We start from the raw sequence: 19,197 nt of genomic DNA on the forward strand, positions 1-19,197 counted from the left end.
GGAACTCCTCAGAAGAATCTGATTTGTGGTGAGGGGAGAGAGATAAAAGCTCATTTAGGAACGACATGAACATGCTGCATTGGTAGCTGTTTATCGGTAAATATCTACACTGAGTTTAAGAAAAGCAGTATCCTAATAAATTAAGTACTTCCTGGTATGGTTACTGTACTGGTAACTCCCCAAAATAATCTGGATTGTGGTGAGGGAACAGAGAAAAAGCTCATTTAGGACCCGCACTTACGAAGGGGGTAGGCAGCTGTATATCAGGGAGTAAACCTTCTGCTAATAAAAACAGCTGGAGCTGGTTAAGGTAATTACACAGGGGAAAGGATAATGTACTGGGAAATCCTCAGAAGAATCTGATTTGTGGTGAGGGGAGAGAGATAAAAGCTCATTTAGCAACGACATGGATATGCTGCGTAGGTAGCTGTTTATCAGTTAATATCTCCACTGAGATTAAGAAAAGCAGTAGCTTAATAAATTAAGTACTTCCTGGTATGGTTACTTTACTGTTAAGTCCCCAAAAGAATCTGGATTGTGGTGAGGGAACAGAGAAAAAAGCTCATTTATGACCTGCACTTACGAAGGGGGTAGGCAGCTGTATATCAGGGAGTATCCCTTCTGAGAATAAAAACAACTGGACCTTGTTAAGGTAATTACACAGGGGAAATGATAATGTACTGGGAACTCCTCAGAAGAACCTGATTTGTGTTGAGGGGAGAGAGATAAAAGCTCATTTAGGAACGAAATGAATATGCTGCGTAGGTAGCTGTTTAGCAGTAAATATCTCCACTGAGATTAAGAAAAGCGGGAGTTTAATAAATTAAGTACTTCCTGGTATGGTTACTGTACTGGTAACTCCCCAAAAGAATCTGGATTTTGGTGAGTCAACAGAGAAAAAAGCTCATTTAGGAACTGCACTTATGAAGGGGGTAGGCAGCTGTATATCAGGGAGTATCCATTCTGAGAACAAAAACAACTTGAGCTTGTTAAGGTAATTACACAGCGGAAAGGATAATGTACTGGGAACTACTGAGAAAAATCTGATTTGTGGGGAGGGGAGAAAAATAAAAGCTCATTTAAGAACGGCATGAACATGCTGCGTAGGTAGCTGTTTATCAGTAAATATCTCGACTGAGATTAAGAAAAGCAGTAGCTTAATAAATTAAGTACTTCCTGGTATGGTTACTGTACTGGTAACTCCCCAAAAGAATCTGGATTGTGGTGAGGGAACAGAGAAAAGCTCATTTAGGACCTGCACTTACGAAGGGGGTAGGCAGCTGTATATCAGGGATAATCCCTTCTGAGAATAAAAACAGCTGGAGATTGTTAAGCTAATTACACAGGGGAAAATATAATGTACTGGGTACTCCTTAGAAGAATCTGATTTGTGGTGAGGGGAGAGAGATAAAAGCTCATTTACGAACGACAGGAACATGCTGCATAGGTAGCTGTTTATCAGTAAACATCTCCACTGAGATTAAGAAAAGCAGTAGCTTAATAAATTGAGTACTTCCTTGTATGGTTACTGTACTGGTAACTCACCAAAAGAATCTGGATTGAGGTGAGGGAACAGAGAAAAGAGCTCATTTAGGACCTGCACTTAAGAAGGGGGTAGGCAGCTGTATATCAGGGAGTATCCCTTCTGAGAATAAAAACAGCTGGAGCTTGTTAAGGTAATTACACAGGGCAAAGGATAATGTACTGGGAACTCCTCAGAAAATCTGATTTGTGGTGATGGGAGAGAGAAAAAAGCTCACTTAGGAACGACATGAACAGGCTGCGTAGGTAGCTGTTCATCAGTAAATATCTCCACTGAGATTAAGAAAAGCAGTAGCTTAATAAATTAAGTACTTCCTGGTATGGTTACTGTACTGGTAATTCCCCAAAAGAATCTGGATTGTTGTGAGGGAACAGAGAAAAAAGCTCATTTAAGACCTGCACTTACGAAGGGGATAGGCAGCTGTATATAAGGGAGTAAACCTTCTGAGAATATAAACAGCTGGGGCTTGTTAAGGTAATTACACAGGGGAAAGGATAATGTACTGGGAACTCCTGAGAAGAATCTGATTTGTGGTGAGGGGATAGAGATAAAAGCTAATTTAGTAACGACATGTACATGCTGCGTAGGTAACTGTTTATCAGTAAATATCTCCACTGAGATTAAGAAAAGCAGTAGCTTAATAAATTAACTACTTCCTGGTATGGTTACTGTACTGGTAACTCCCGAAAAGAATCTGTAATGTGGTTAGGGCACAGAGAAAAAAGCTATTTAGGACCTGCACTTACGAAGGGGGAAGGCAGCTGTATATCAGGGAGTATCCATACTGAGAATAAAAACAGCTGGAGCTGGTTAAGGAAATTACACAGGGGAAAGGATAATGTACTGGGAACTCCTCAGAAGAATCTGATTTGTGGTGAGGGGAGAGAGATAAAAGCTCATTTAGGAACGACATGAACATGCTGCGTAGGTAGCTGTTTATCAGTAAATATCTCCACTGAGATTAAGAAAAGCAGTAGCTTAATAAATTACTTCGTGGTATGGTTACTGTAGTGGTAACTCCCCAAAAGAATCTCGGTTGTGGTGAGGGAACAGAGAAAAATGCTCATTTAGGACCTGCACTTACGAAGGGGGAAGGCAGCTGTACATCATGGAGTATCCCTTCTGAGAATAAAAACAGCTGGAGCTTGTGAAGGTCATTACACAGGGGAAAGGATAATGTACTGGGAACTCCTCCGAAGAATCTATTTTGTGTTGAGGGGGAGAGAGATAAAAGCTCATTTAGGAACGACATGAACATGCTGCGTAGGTGGCTGTTTATCAGTAAATATCTACACTGAGTTTAAGAAAAGCAGTATCCTAATAAATTAAGTACTTCCTGGTATGGTTACTGTACTGGTAACTCCCCAAAATAATCTGGATTGTGGTGAGGGAACAGAGAAAAAAGCTCATTTAGGACCTGCACTTACAATGGAAGTAGGCAGCTGTATATCAGGGAGTATCCCTTCTGAGAAAAAAACAGCTGGAGCTTGTTAAGGTAATTACACAGGGGAAAGGATAATGTACTGGGAACTTCTTAGAAGAATCTGATTTGTGGTGAGGGGAGAGAGATAAAAGATCATTAAAGAACGACATGAACAAGCTGCCTAGGTAGCTGTTTATCAGTAAATATCTCCACTGAGATTAAGAAAAGCAGTAGCTTAATAAATTAGGTACTTACTGGTATGGTTACTGTACTAGTAACTCCCCAAAAGAATCTGGAAGAGGTGAGGGAACAGAGAAAAAAGCTCATTTAGGACTGGCACTTAGGAAGGGGGTAGGCAGCTGTATATCAGGTGTAAACTTTCTGAGAATAAAAACAGCTGGAGCTGGTTAAGGTAATTACACAGGGGAAAGGACAATGTAAAGGGAACTCCTCAGAAGAATCTGAGTTGTGGTGAGGGGAGAGAGATAAAAGCTCATTTAGGAACGACATGAACATCCTGCGTAGGTAGCTGTTTAATCAGTAAATATCTCCACTGAGATTAAGAAAAGCAGTAGCTTAATAAATTAAGTACTTCCTGGAATGGTTACTGTACTGGTAACTCCCCAAAAGAATCTGGATTGTGGTGAGGGAACAGAGAAAAAAGCTAATTTAGGACCTGCACTTACGAAGGGGGTATGCAGCTGTATATCAGGGACTATCCCTTCTGAGAATAAAAACAGCTGGAGCTTGTTAAGGTAATTACACAGTGGAAAGGATAATGTACTGGAAACTCCTCAGAAGAATCTGATTTGTGGTGAGGGGAGAGAGATAAAAGCTCATTTAGGAACGACATGAAAATGCTGCATAGGTAGCTGTTTATCAGTAAATATCTCCACTGAGATTAAGAAAAGCAGTAGCTTAATAAATTAAGTACTTCCTGGTATGGTTACTGTACTGGTATCTCCCCAAAAGAATCTGTATTTTGGTGAGTCAACAGAGAAAAAAGCTCATTTAGGAACTGCACTTACGAAGGGGGTAGGCAACTGTATATCAGGGAGTATCCATTCTGAGAACAAAAACAACTTGAGCTTGTTAAGGTAATTACACAGCGGAAAGGATAATGTACTGGGAACTACTGAGAAAAATCTGATTTGTGGGGAGGGGAGAAAAATAAAAGCTCATTTAAGAACGACATGAACATGCTGCGTAGGTAGCTGTTTATCAGTAAATATCTCCACTGAGATTAAGAAAAGCACTAGCTTAGTAAATTAAGTACTTCCTGGTATGGTTACTGTACTGGTAACTCCCCAAAAGAATCTGGATTGTGGTGAGGGAACAGAGAAAAGCTCATTTAGGACCTGCACTTACGAAGGGGGTAGGCAGCTGTATATCAGGGAGAATCCCTTCTGAGAATAAAAACAGCTGAAGATTGTTAAGGTAATTACACAGCCGAAAATATAATGTACTGGGTACTCCTCAGAAGAATCTGATTTGTGGTGAGGGGAGAGAGATAAAAGCTCATTTACGAACGACATAAACATGCTGCGTAGGTAGCTGTTTATCAGTAAATATCTCCACTGAGATTAGAAAAGCAGTAGCTTAATAAATTGAGTACTACCTTGTATGATTACTGTACTGGTAACTCACCAAAAGAATCTGATTGCGGTGAGGGAACAGAGAAAAGAGCTCATTTAGGACCTGCACTTAGGAAGGGGGTAGGCAGCTGTATATCAGGGAGTATCCCTTCTGAGAATAAAAACAGCTGGAGCTTGTTAAGGTAATTACACAGGGCAAAGGATAATGTACTGGGAACTCCTCAGAAGAATCTGATTTGTGGTGATGGGAGAGAGAAAAAAGCTCAGTTAGGAACGACATGAACAGGCTGCGTAGGTAGCTGTTTATCAGTAAATATCTCCACTGAGATTAAGAAAAGCAGTAGCTTAATAAATTAAGTACTTCCTGGTATGGTTACTGTACTGGTAATTCCCAAAAGAATCTGGATTGTTGTGAGGGAACAGAGAAAAAAGCTCATTTAAGACCTGCACTTACGAAGGGGATAGGCAGCTGTATATAAGGGAGTAAACCTTCTGAGAATATAAACAGCTGGGGCTTGTTAAGGTAATTACACAGGGGAAAGGATAATGTACTGGGAACTCCTGAGAAGAATCTGATTTGTGGTGAGGGGAGAGAGATAATAGCTAATTTAGGAACGACATGAACATGCTGCGTAGGTAGTTGTTTATCAGTAAATATCTCCACTAAGATTAAGAAAAGCAGTAGCTTAATAAATTACTTCGTGTATGGTTACTGTAGTGGTAACTCCCCAAAAGAATCTCGATTGTGGTGAGGGAACAGTGAAAAAAGCTCATTTAGGACCTTCACTTACGAAGGGGGTAGGCAGCTGTATATCAGGGAGTATCCCTTCTGAGTATAAAAACAGCTGGAGCTTGTTAAGGTAATTACACAGGGGAAAGGATAATGTACTGGGAACTCCTCAGGAGATTCTGATTTGTGGTGAGGTGAGAGAGATAAAAGCTCATTAGGAACGACATGAACATGCTGCGTAGGTAGCTGTTTATCAATAAATATCTCTACTGAGATTAAGAAAAGCAGTAGCTTAATAAATTAAGTACTTCCTGGTATGGTAACTGTAGTGGTAACTCCAAAAAGAATCTCGATTGTGGTGAGTGAACGGAGAAAAATGCTCATTTAGGACCTGCACTTACGAAGGGGGAAGGCACCTGTAGATCATGGAGTATCCCTTCTGAGAATAAAAACAGCTGGAGCTTGTGAAGGTCATTACACAGGGGAAAGGATAATGTACTGGGAACTCCTCAGAAGAATCTGATTTGTGGTGAGGGGAGAGAGATAAAAGCTCATTTAGGAACGACATGAACATGCTGCATTGGTAGCTGTTTATCGGTAAATATCTACACTGAGTTTAAGAAAAGCAGTATCCTAATAAATTAAGTACTTCCTGGTATGGTTACTGTACTGGTAACTCCCCAAAATAATCTGGATTGTGGTGAGGGAACAGAGAAAAAGCTCATTTAGGACCCGCACTTACGAAGGGGGTAGGCAGCTGTATATCAGGGAGTAAACCTTCTGCTAATAAAAACAGCTGGAGCTGGTTAAGGTAATTACACAGGGGAAAGGATAATGTACTGGAAATCCTCAGAAGAATCTGATTTGTGGTGAGGGGAGAGAGATAAAAGCTCATTTAGCAACGACATGGATATGCTGCGTAGGTAGCTGTTTATCAGTAAATATCTCCACTGAGATTAAGAAAAGCAGTAGCTTAATAAATTAAGTACTTCCTGGTATGGTTACTTTACTGTTAAGTCCCCAAAAGAATCTGGATTGTGGTGAGGGAACAGAGAAAAAAGCTCATTTATGACCTGCACTTACGAAGGGGGTAGGCAGCTGTATATCAGGGAGTATCCCTTCTGAGAATAAAAACAACTGGACCTTGTTAAGGTAATTACACAGGGGAAATGATAATGTACTGGGAACTCCTCAGAAGAACCTGATTTGTGTTGAGGGGAGAGAGATAAAAGCTCATTTAGGAACGACATGAATATGCTGCGTAGGTAGCTGTTTAGCAGTAAATATCTCCACTGAGATTAAGAAAAGCGGGAGTTTAATAAATTAAGTACTTCCTGGTATGGTTACTTTAATGGGAACTCCACAAAAGAATCTGGATTGCTGTGAGGGAACAGAGAAAAAAGCTCATTTTGGACCTGCAGTTACGATGGAAGTAGGCAGCTCTATATCAGGGAGTATCCCTTCTGAGAAAAAAACAGCTGGAGCTTGTTAAGGTAATTATACAGGGGAAAGGAAAATGTACTGGGAACTCCTCAGAAGAATCTGATTTGTGGTGAAGGGATTGAGATAAAAGCTCATTTAGGGACGACATGAACATGCTGCGTAGGTAGCTGTTTATCAGTTAATATCTCTAGTGAGATTAAGAAAAGCAGTAGCTTGATAAATTAAGTACTTCCTGGTATGGTTACTGTACTGGGAACTCCCAAAAGAATCTGGATTGTGGTGAGGGAACAGAGAAAAAAGCTCATTTAGGACCTGCACTTACGAAGGGGTCAGGCAGCTGTATATCAGGGAGTAAACCTTCTGAGAATAAAAACAGCAGGAGCTAATAAGGTAATTTCACAGGGAAAAGGATAATGTACTGGGAACTCCTCAGTAGAATCTGATTTGTGGTGAGGGGATTGAGATAAAAGCTCATTTATGAACGACATGAACATGCTGTGTAGGTAGCTATTTATCAGTAAATATCTCCACTGAGTTTAAGAAAAGCAGTAGCTTAAAAAATTAAGTACTCCTCGTATGGTTACTGTACTGGGAACTCCCCAAAAGAATCTGGATTGTGGTGAGGAAACAGAGAAAAAAGCTCATTTAAGACCTGCACTTACGAAGGGGGTAGGCAGCTGTATATCAGGGAGTATCCCTTCAGTGAATAAAAACAGCTGGAGCTTTTTAAGGTAATTACACAAGGGAAAGGATAATGTACTGGGAACTCCTCAGAAGAACCTGATTTGTGGTGAGGGGAGAGAGATAAAAGCTCATTTAGGAACGACATGAAAATGCTGCATAGGTAGCTGTTTATCAGTAAATATCTCCACTGAGACTAAGAAAAGCTGTAGCTTAATAAATTAAGTACTTCCTGGTATGGTTTCTGTACTGGTAACTCCCCAAAAGAATCTGGATTGTGGTGAGGGAACAGAGAAAAAAGCTCAATTAGGACCTGCACTTACGAAGGGGTAGGCAGCTGTATCTCCCGGAGTATCTCTTCAGGTAATAAAAACAGGGGAAAGGATAATGTACTGGGAACTCCTCAGAAGAATATGATTTGTGGTGAGGGGAGAGAGATAAATGCTCATTTAGGAATGACATGAACATGCTGTGAAGGTAGCTGTTTATCAGTAAATGTCTCCTCTGAGATTAAGAAAAGCAGTAGCTTAATAAATTAAGTACTTCCTGTATGGTTTCTGTACTGGTAACTCCCCAAAAGCATCTGCATTGTGGTGAGGGAACAGAGAAAAAAGCTCATTGAGGACCTGTACTTACGAAGGGGGTAGGCAGCCGTATATCAGGGAGTATACCTTCTGAGAATAAAAACAGCTGGAGCTTGTTAAGGTAATTACACAGGGGAAAGGATAATGTACTGGGAACTCCACAGAAAAATTTGATTTGTGGTGAGGTGAGAGAGATAAAAGCTCATTTAGGAAAGACATGAACATGCTGCGTAGGTACCTGTTTATCAGTAAATATCTCGACTGAGACTAAGAAAAGCAGTAGCTTAATAAATTAAGTACTTCCTGGTATGGTTACTGTACTGGTAACTCCCCAAAAGAATCTGGATTGTGGTGAGGGAACAGAGAAAAAAGCTCATTTAGGACCTGCAATCACGAAGGGCGTAGACAGCTGTATATCAGGGTGTATCCCTTCTGAGAATAAAAACAGCTGGAGCTTGTTAAGGTAATTACACAGGGGAAAGGATAATGTACTGGAAACTCCTCAGAAGAATCTGATTTGTGGTGAGGGGAGAGAGATAAAAGCTCATTTCAGAACGACATGAACATGCTGCGTAGGTAGCTGTTTATCAGTAAATATCTCCACTGAGATTAAGAAAAGCAGTAGCTTAATAAATTAAGTACTTCCTGGTATGGTTACTGTACTGGTAATTCCCCAAAAGAATCTGGATTGTGGTGAGGGAACAGAGAAAAAAGCGCATGTAGGACCTGCAGTTACGAAGGGGGTAAGCAGCTGTATATCAGGGAGTATCCCTTTTGAGAATAAAAACATCTGGCGCTTGTTAAGGTAATTACACAGGGGAAAGGGTAATGTACTGGGAACTGCTCAGAAGAATCGGATTTGTGGTGAGGCGAGAGAGATAAAAGCTCATTTTGGAACGATATGAACATGCTGGGTAGGTAGCTGTTTATCAATAAATATCTCCACTGAGATTAAGGAAAAGCAGTAGCTTAATAATTAAGTCCTTCCTGGTATGGTTACTGTAGTGGTAACTCCCAAAAGAATCTGGATTGTGGTGAGGGAACAGAGAAAAAAGCTCATTTAGGACCTGCACTTACGAAGGGGGTCGGCAGCTGTATATCAGGGAGTATGACTTCTGAGAATAGAAACAGCTGGAAGTTGTTAAGGTAATTACACAGGGGAAAGGATAATGTCCTGGGAACTCCTCAGAAGAATCTGCTTTGTGGTGAGGGGAGAGAGATAAAAGCTCATTTAGGAACGACAGGAACATGCTGCGTAGGTAGCTGTTTATCAGTAAATATCTCCACTGAGATTAAGAAAAGCAGTAGCTTAATAAATGAAGTACTTCCTGGTATGTTTACTGTACTGGTAACTCCCCAAAGGAATCTGGATTGTGGTGAAGGAACAGAGAAAAAAGCTCATTTATGACCTGTACTTACGAAGGGGGTAGGCAGCTGTATATCAGGGAGTATCCCTTCTGAGAATCAAAACAGCTGGAGCTTGTTAAGGTAATTACAGAGGGGAAAGGATAATGTACTGGGAACTCCTCAGAAGAATCTGATTTGTGGTGAGGGGAGAGAGATAAAAGCTCATTTAGGAAAGACATGAACATGCTGCGAGAGAGCTGTTTATCAGTAAATATCTCCACTGAGATTAAAAAAAGCAGTAGCTTGATAAATTTAGTACTTCCTGGTATGGATACTGTACTGGTAACTCCCCAAAATAATCTGGATTGTGGTGAGGGAACAGAGAAAAAAGCTCATTTAGGACCTGCACTTAAGAAGTGGTAGGCGGCTGTATATCAGGGAGTATCGCTTCTGAGAATAAAAACAGGGGAAAGGATCATATACTGGGAACTCCTCAGAAGAATCTGATTTGTGGTGAGGGGAGAGAGATAAAAGCTCATTTAAGAACGAAATGAACATGCTGCGTAGGTAGCTGTTTATCAGTAAATATCTCCACTGAGATTAAGAAAAGCAGTAGCTTAATAACTTAAGTAATTCCTGGTATGTTTACTGTACTGGTAACTCCTCAAAAGAATGTGGCCTGTGGTGAGAGAACAGAGCAAAAGGCTCATTTAGGACCTGCACTTACTAAGGGGGTAGGCAGATGTATATCACCGAGTATCCCTTCTGAGAATAAAAACAGCTGGGGCTTGTTAAGGTAATTACACCGGGGAAAGGATAATGTACTGGGAACTCCTCAGAAGACTCTGATTTGTGGTGAGGGAAGAGAGATAAAAGCTCATTTAGGAACGCCATGAACATGCTGCGTAGGTAGCTGTTTATCAGTAAATTTCTCCACTGAGATTAAGAAAAGCAGTAGCTTAATAAATTAAGTACTTCCTGGTGTGGTTACTGTACTGGTAACTCCCCAAAAGAATCTGGATTGTGGTGAGGGAACAGACAAAAAATCTCATTAAGACCTGCACTTACGAAGGGGGTAGGCAGCCGTATATCAGGGAGTATCCATTCTGAGAAAAAAAACAGCTGGAGCTTGTTAATGTAATTACACAGGGGAAAGGATAATGTACTAGGAACTCCTCAGGAGACTCTGATTTGGTGAGCGAAGAGAGATAAAAGCTCATTTAGGAACGACAGGAACATGCTGCGTAGGTAGCTGTTTATCAGTAAATATCTCCACTGAGACTAAGAAAAGCAGTAGCTTAATAAATTAAGTACTTCCTGGTATGGTTTCTGTACTGGTAACTCCCCCAAAGCATCTGGATTGTGGTGAGGGAACAGAGAATGAAGCTCATTTAGGACCTGCACTTCCGAAGGGGGTATGCAGCTGTATATCACGGAGTATCTCTTCAGGTAATAAAAACAGGGGAAAGGATAATGTACTGGGAACTCCTTAGAAGAATATGATTTGTGGTGAGTGGAGAGAGATAAATGCTCATTTAGGAATGACATGGATATGCTACGAAGGTAGCTGTTTATCAGTAAATATCTCCTCTGAGATTAAGAAAAGCAGTAGCTTAATAAATTAAGTACTTCCTGGTATGGTTTCTGTACTGGTAACTCCCGAAAAGCATCTGGATTGTGGTGAGGGAACAGAGAAAAAAGCTCATTTAGGACCTGTACTTACGAAGGGGGTAGGCAGCCGTATATCAGGGAGTATCCCTTCTGAGAATAAAAACAGCTGGAGCTTGTTAAGGTAATTACACACTGGAAAGGATAATGTATTGGGAACTCCACAGAAACATTTGATTTGTGGTGAGGTGAGAGAGATAAAAGCTCATTTAGGAACGACATGAACATGCTGCGTAGGTAGCTGTTTATCAGTAAATATCTCCACTGAGACTAAGAAAAGCAGTAGCTTAATAAATTAAGTACTTCCTGGTATGGTTACTGTACTGGTAACTCCCCAAAAGAATCTGGATTGTGGTGAGGGAACAGAGAAAAAAGCTCATTTAGGACCTGCACTTACGAAGGGGGTAGGCAGCTGTATATCACGGAGTATCCCTTCTGAGAATAAAAACAGCTAGAGCTTGTTAAGGTAGTTACACACGGGATAGGATAATTTACTGGGAACTCCTCAGAAGAATCTGATTTTTGGTGAGGGGAGAGAGATAAAAGCTCATTTACGAACGACATGAACATACTGGGTAAGTAGCTGTTTATCAGTAAATACCTCCACTGAGATTAAGAAAAGCAGTAGCTTAATAAACGAAGTACTTCCTGGTATGGTTACTGTACTGGTAACTCCCCAAAACAATCTGGATTGTGGTGAGGGAACAAAGAAAAAAGCTCATTTAGGACCTGCACTCACGAAGGGGGTCGGCAGCTGTATATCAGGGAGTATCCTTTCTGAGAATAAAAACAGCTGGAGCTGGTTAAGGTAATTACACAGGAGAAAGGACAATGTACTGGGAACTCCTCAGAAGAATCTGATTTGTGGTGAGGGGAGAGAGATAAAAGCTCATTTAGGGACGACATGAACATACTGGGTACGTAGCTGTATATCAGTAAATATCTCCACTGAGGTTAAGAAAAGCAGAAGCTTAATAAATTAAGTACTTCCTGGTACGGTTACTGTACTGTTAACACCTCAAAAGAATCTGGATTTTGGTGAGAGAACAGAGAAAAAAGCTCATTTAGGACCTGCATTTACGAAGGGGGTAGGCAGCTGTATATCAGGGAGAACCCCTCTGAGAATTTAAACAGATGGAGCTTGTTAAGGTAATTACACAGAGGAAAGGATATTGTACTGGGTACTCCTCAGAAGAATCTTATTTGTGGTGAGGCGAGAGAGATAAAAGCTCATTTAGGAACGACATGAACATGCTGCGTAGGTAGCTGTTTATCAGTAAATATCTCCACTGAGATTAAGAAAAACAGTATCTTAATAAATTAAGTACTCCCTGGTATGGATACTGTACTGGTAACTCCCCAAAAGAATCTGGATTTTGGTGAGGGAACAGAGAAAAAAGGTCATTAGGACCACCACTTATGAAGGGGGTAGTCAGCTGTATATCAGGGAGTATCCCTTCTGAGAATAAAAACAGCTGGATCTTGTTAATGTAATTACACAGGGGAAAGGATAATATACTGGGAACTCCTCAGAAGACTCTGATTTTTGGTGAGGGAAGAAAGATAAAAGCTCGTTTAGGAACGACAGGAACATGCTGCGTAGGTAGCTGTTTATCAGTAAATATCTCCACTGAGATTAAGAAAAGCAGTAGCTTAATAAATTTAGTACTTCCTGGTATGGTTACTGTACTGGCAACACCCCAAAAGAATCTGGATTGTGGTGAGAGAACAGAGAAAAAAGCTCATTTAGGACCTCCACTTATGAAGGGGGTAGGCAGCAGTATATCAGGGAGTATCCATTCTGAGAATAAAAACAGCTGGAGCTTGTTAAGGTAATTACACAGGGGAAAGGATAATGTACTGGGAACTCCTCAGAAGAATCTTATTTGTGGTGAGGCGAGAGAGATAAAAGCTCATTTAGGAACGACATGAACATGCTGCGTATGTAGCTGTTTATCAGTAAATATCTCCACTGAGATTAAGAAAAGCAGTAGCTTAATAAATGAAGTACTTCCTGGTATGTTTACTGTACTGGTAACTAGCCAAAAGAATCTGGATTGTGGTGAAGGATCAGAGAAAAAAGCTCATTTAGGACCTGTACTTACGAAGGGGGTAGGCAGCTGTTTATCAGGGAGAATCCCTTCTGATAATAAAAATAGCTGGAGCTTGTTAAGGTAATTACACAGGGGAAAGGATAATGTACTGGGAACTCCTCAGAAGAATCTGATTTGTGGTGAGGGGAGAGAGATAAAAGCTCATTTACAAATACATGAACATGCTGCGTTGGAGCTGTTTATCAGTAAATATCTCCACTGAGATTAAAAAAAGCAGTAGCTTGATAAACTAAGTACTTCCTGGTATGGAAACTGTACTGGAAACTCCCCAAAAGAATCTGGATTGTGGTGAGGGAACAGAGAAAAAAGCTCATTTAGGACCTGCACTTACGAAGGGGTAGGCGGCTGTATATCAGGGAGTATCCCTTCTGAGAATAAAAACAGCTGGCGCTTGTTAAGGTAATTACACAGGGGAAAGGGTAATGTACTGGGAACTGCTCAGAAGAATCGGATTTGTGGTGAGGCGAGAGAGATAAAAGCTCATTTAGGAACGATATGTACATGCTGGGTAGGTAGCTGTTTATCAATAAATATCTCCACTGAGATTAAGGAAAAGCAGTAGCTTAATAAATTAAGTCCTTCCTGGTATGTTTACTGTACTGGTAACTCCCGAAAAGAATCTGGATTGTGGTGAGGGAACAGAGAAAAAAGCTCATTTAGGACATGCACTTACGAATGGGGTCGGCAGCTGTATATCAGGGAGTATCACTTCTGAGAATAGAAACAGCTGGAGGCTGTTAAGGTAATTACACAGGGGAAAGGATAATGTACTGGGAACTCCTCAGAAGAATCTGCTTTGTGGTGAGGGGAGAGAGATAAAAGCTCATTTAGGAACGACATGAACATGCTGCGAGGGAGCTGTTTATCAGTAAATATCTCCACTGAGATTAAAAAAAGCAGTAGCTGGATAAATTAAGTGCTTCCTGGTATGGATACTGTACTGGTAACTCCCAAAAAGAATCTGGATTGTGGTGAGGGAACAGAGAAAAAAGCTCATTTAGACCTCCACTTATGAAGGGGGTAGGCAGCTGTATATCAGGGAGTATCTCTTCTGAGAACAAAAACAGCTGGAGCGTGTTAAGGTAATTACACAGGAGAAAGGATAATGTACTGGGAACTCCACAGAAGATTCTGATTTGTGGTGAGGGGAGAGAGATAAAAGCTCATTTAGGAACGACATGAACAATCTGGGTAGGTAGTTGTTTATCAGTAAGTGTCTCCACTTAGATTAAGAAAAGCAGTAGCTTAATAAAAGAAGTACTTCCTGGTATGGTTACTATACTGGTAACTCCCCAAAAGAATCTGGATTGTAGTAAGGGAACAGAGAAAAAAGCTCATTTAGGACCTGCACTTTCGAAGGGGGTAGGCAGCTGTATATCAGGGAGTATCAATTCTGAGAATAAAAACAGCTGGAGCTTGTTAAGGTAATTACACAGGGGAAAGTATAATGTACTGGGAACTCCTCAGAAGAATCTGATTTGTAGTGAGGGGAGAGAGATATTAGTTCATTTAGGAACGACATGAACATGCTGCGTAGGTAGCTGTTTATCAGTAAATATCTCCACTGAGATTAAGAAAATCAGTAGCTTAATAAATTAAGTACTTTCTGGTATGGTTACTGTACTGGTAACTTCCAAAAAGAATCTGGAATGTGGTGAGGGAACAGAGAAAAAAGCTCATTTAGGACCTGCACTTACGAAGGGGGTAGGCAGCTGTATATCAGGGAGTAATCCTTCTGAGAATAAAAACAGCTGGAGCTTGTTAAAGGAATTACACAGGGGACAGGATAATGTACTGGGAACTCCTCAGAAGAATATGATTTGTGGTGACGGAAGAGAGATAAAAGCTCATTTAAGAACGACACGAACATGCTGTGTAGGTAGCTGTTTATCAGTAAATATCTCCACTGAGATTAAGATAAGCAGTAGCTTAATAAATTAGGTACTTCGTGGTATGGTTACTGTACTGGTAACTCCCCAAAAGTATCTGGATAGTGGTGAGGGAACAGAGAAGGAAGCTCATTTAAGACAAGCACTTACAAAGGGGGTAGGCAGCTGTATATCTGGGAGTATCCCTTCTGAGAATAAATACACCTGGAGCTTGTTAAGGTCATTACACAGGGGAAAGGATAATGTACTGGGAAATACTCAGAAGAATCTGATTCGTGGTGAGGAGAGAGATGAAAGCTCATTTGGAACGACATGAACATGCTGCGTAGGTAGCTGTTTATCAGTAAATATCTCCACTGAGATTAAGATAAGCAGTAGCTTAATAAATTAGGTACTTCGTGGTATGGTTACTGTACTGGTAACTCCCCAAAAGTATCTGGATAGTGGTGAGGGAACAGAGAAGGAAGCTCATTTAAGACAAGCACTTACAAAGGGGGTAGGCAGCTGTATATCAGGGAGTTTCCCTTCTGAGAATAAAAACAGCTGGAGCTTGTTAAGGTAATTAAACAGGGGAAAGGATAATGTACTGGGAACTCCTCAGAAGAATCTGATTTGAGGTGAGGGGAGAGAGATAAAAGCTCATTTAGGAACGACATGAACATACTGGGTAGGTAACAGTTTATCAGTAAATATCTCCACTGAGATTACGAAAAGCAGTAGCTTAATAAATTAACTACTTCCTGGTATGGTTACTGTACTGGTAACTCCCCAAAAGAATCTGGATTGTGGTTAGGGACCAGAGAAGAAAGCTCATTTAGGGCCTGCACTTACGAAGGTGGTAGGCAGCTGTATATCAGGGCGTATCCCTTCTGAGAATAAAAACAGCTGGCGCTTGTTAAGGTAATTACACAGGGGAAAGGATAATGTACTGGGAACTCCTCAGAAGATTCTGATTTGTGGTGAGCGGAGAGAGATAAAAGCTCATTTAGGAACGACATGAACATACTGGGTAGGTAACAGTTTATCAGTAAATATCTCCACTGAGATTACGAAAAGCAGTAGCTTAATAAATTAAGTACTTCCTGGTATGGTTACTGTACTGTTAACTCAACAAAAGAAACTGGTTTGTGGTGAGGGAACGGAGAAAAAAGCTCATTTAGGACCTGCACTTTAGAAGGGGTTAGGCAGCTGTATATCAGGGACTATCCCTTCTGAGAATAAAAACAGCTGGAGCTTGTTAAGGTAATTACACAAGGGAAAGGATAGTGTACTGGGAACTCCTCAGAAGAATATGATTTGAGGTGAGGGGAGAGAGATAAAAGCTCATTTATGAACTACGTGAACATACTGGGTACATAGCTGTTTATCAGTAAATATCTCCACTGAGATTAAGAAAAGCAGAAGCTTGATAAATTAAGTAATTCCTGGTATGGTTACTGTACTGGAAACTCCCCAAAAGAATCTGGATTGTGGTGAGGGAACAGAGAAAGTAGCTCATTTAGGACCTGCACTTACGAAGGCGGTAGGCAGCTGTATATCAGGGACTATCTCTTCTGAGAATAAAAACAGCTGGAGCTTGTTAAGGTAATTACACAGGGGAAAGGATAATGTACTGGGAACTCCTGAGAAGATTCTGATTTGTGGTGAGAGGAGAGAGATAAAAGCTCATTTAGGAACGACATGAACATAATGCGTAGGTAGCTGTTTATCAGTAAATATCTCCACTGAGATTAAGAAAAGCAGTCGCTTACAAAACTAAGTAATTCCTTGTATGGTTACTGTACTGGTAACACCCCAAAAGAATCTGGATTGTGGTGAGGGAACAGAGAATAAAGCTCATTTAGGACCTGCACATACGAAGTGGTTAGGCAGCTGTATATCAGGGAGTATCCCTTCTGGGAATAAAAACAGGTGGAGCTTGTTAAGGTCATTACAAAGGGCAAAGTATAATGTACTGGGAACTCCTGAGAAGATTCTGATTCGTGGTGAGGGGAGAGAGATAAAAGCTCATTTAGGAACGACATGAACAAACTACGTAGGTATCTGTTTATCAGTAAATATCTCCACAGAGATTAAGAAAAGCAGTAGCTTACAAAACTAAGTAATTCCTTGTATGGTTACTGTACTGGTAACTCCCCAAAAGAATCTGGATTGTGGTGAGGGAACAGAGAAAAAAGCTCATTTAAGACCTGCACATACGAAGGTGTTAGGCAGCTGTATATCAGGGAGTATCCCTTCTGGGAATAAAAACAGCTGGAGCTTGTTAAGGTCATTAGAAAGGGGAAAGGATAATGTACTGGGAACTCCTGAGAAGATTCTTATTTGTGGTGAGGGGAGAGAGATAAAAGCTCATTTAGGAAAGACATGAACATGCTGCGTAGGTGGCTGTTTATCAGTAAATATCTCCTCTGAGATTAAGAAAAGCCGTGGCTTTATAAATTAAGTTCTTTCTGGTATGGTTACTGCAGTGGTAACTCCCCAAAAGAATCTGGATTGTGGTGCGGGAACAGAGAAAAAATCTCATTTAGGACCTGCACTTACGAAGGGGGTAGGCAGCTGTATATCAGGGAGTATCCCTTCTGAGAATAAAAACGGCTGGAGCTTGTTAAGGTAATTACACAGGGGAAAGGATAATGTACTGGGAACTCCTCAGAAGAATCTGATTTTTGGTGAGGGGAGAGAGATAAAAGCTCATTTAGGGAGTACATGAATATGCTGGGTAGGTAGCTGTTTATCAGTAAATATCTCCACTGAGATTAAGAAAAGCAGTAGCTTAATAAATTAAGGACTTCCTGGCATGGTTACTGTACTGGTAACTCCCCAAAAGAATCTGGATGTTGGTGAGGGAACAGATAAAATAGCTCATTTAGGACCTGCACATACAATGGGGGTAGGCAGCTGTATATCAGTCAGTATCCCTTCTGAGAATAAAAACAGCTGTAGCTTCTTAAGGTAATTACACAGGGGAAAGGATAATGTACTGGTAACTCCTCAGAAGATTCTGATTTGTGGTCAGAGGAGAGAGATAACAGCTCATTTAGGAACAACATGATCATGCTGTGTAGGTAGCTGTTTATCAGGAAATATCTCCACTGAAATTAAGAAAAGCAGTAGCTTAATAAATTAAGTACTTCCTGGTATGGTTACTGTACTGGTAACTCCCCAAAAGAATCTGGATTGTGGTGAGGGAACAGAGAAAAAAGCTCATTAAGGACCTGTGCTTACGAAGGGGGTCGGCAGCTGTATATCAGGGAGTATCCCTTCTGAGAATAAAAACAGGGAAAAGGATAATGCACTGGGAACTCCTCAGAAGAATCTGATTTGTGGTGATGGGAGAGAGATAAAAGCTCATTTAGGAACGACATAAACATGCTGCTTAGGTAGCTGTTTATCAGTAAATATCTCCCCTGAGATTAAGAAAAGCAGTAGCTTAATAAATTAAGTGGGTCCTGGTATGCTTTCTGTACTGGTAACTCCCCAAAAGAATCTGGATTGTGGTGAGGGAACAGAGAAAAAAGCTCATTTAGGACCTACACTTACGAAGGGGGTAGGCAGCTGTATATCAGGGAGTATCCCTTCTGAGAATAAAAACAGCTGGAGCTTGTTAAGGTAATTACACAGGGGAACGTATAATGTACTGGGAAATACTCAGAAGAATTTGATTCGTGGTGAGGAGAGAGATGAAAGCTCATTTAGGAACGACATGAACATGCTGCGTAGGTAGCTGTTTATCAGTATATATCTCCACTGAGATTAAGAAAAGCAGTAGCTTAATAAATTAACTACTTCCTGGTATGGTTACTGTACTGGTAACTTCCCAAAAGAATCTGGATTGTGGTGAGGGACCAGAGAAGGAAGCTCATTTAGGGCCTGCACTTACGAAGGTGGTAGGCAGCTGTATATCAGGGACTATCCCTTCTGAGAATAAAAACAGCTAGAGCTTGTTAAGGTAAATAAACAGGGAAAAGGATGAAGTACTGCTAACGCATCAGAAGAATCTGATTTGTGGTGAGGGGAGAGAGATAAAAGCTCATTTAGGAACGACATGAACATGCTGCGTAGATAGCTGTTTTTCAATAAATATCTCCACTGAGAATAAGAAAAGCAGTAGCTTAATAAATTAAGTACTTCAATGAGTGGTTACTGTACTGGTAACTCCCCAAAAGAATCTGGATGGCGG

This window comes from Perognathus longimembris, chromosome 2 (genome assembly GCF_023159225.1).
Source record: "Perognathus longimembris pacificus isolate PPM17 chromosome 2, ASM2315922v1, whole genome shotgun sequence".
In the NCBI taxonomy this organism is placed as follows: domain Eukaryota; kingdom Metazoa; phylum Chordata; class Mammalia; order Rodentia; family Heteromyidae; genus Perognathus; species Perognathus longimembris.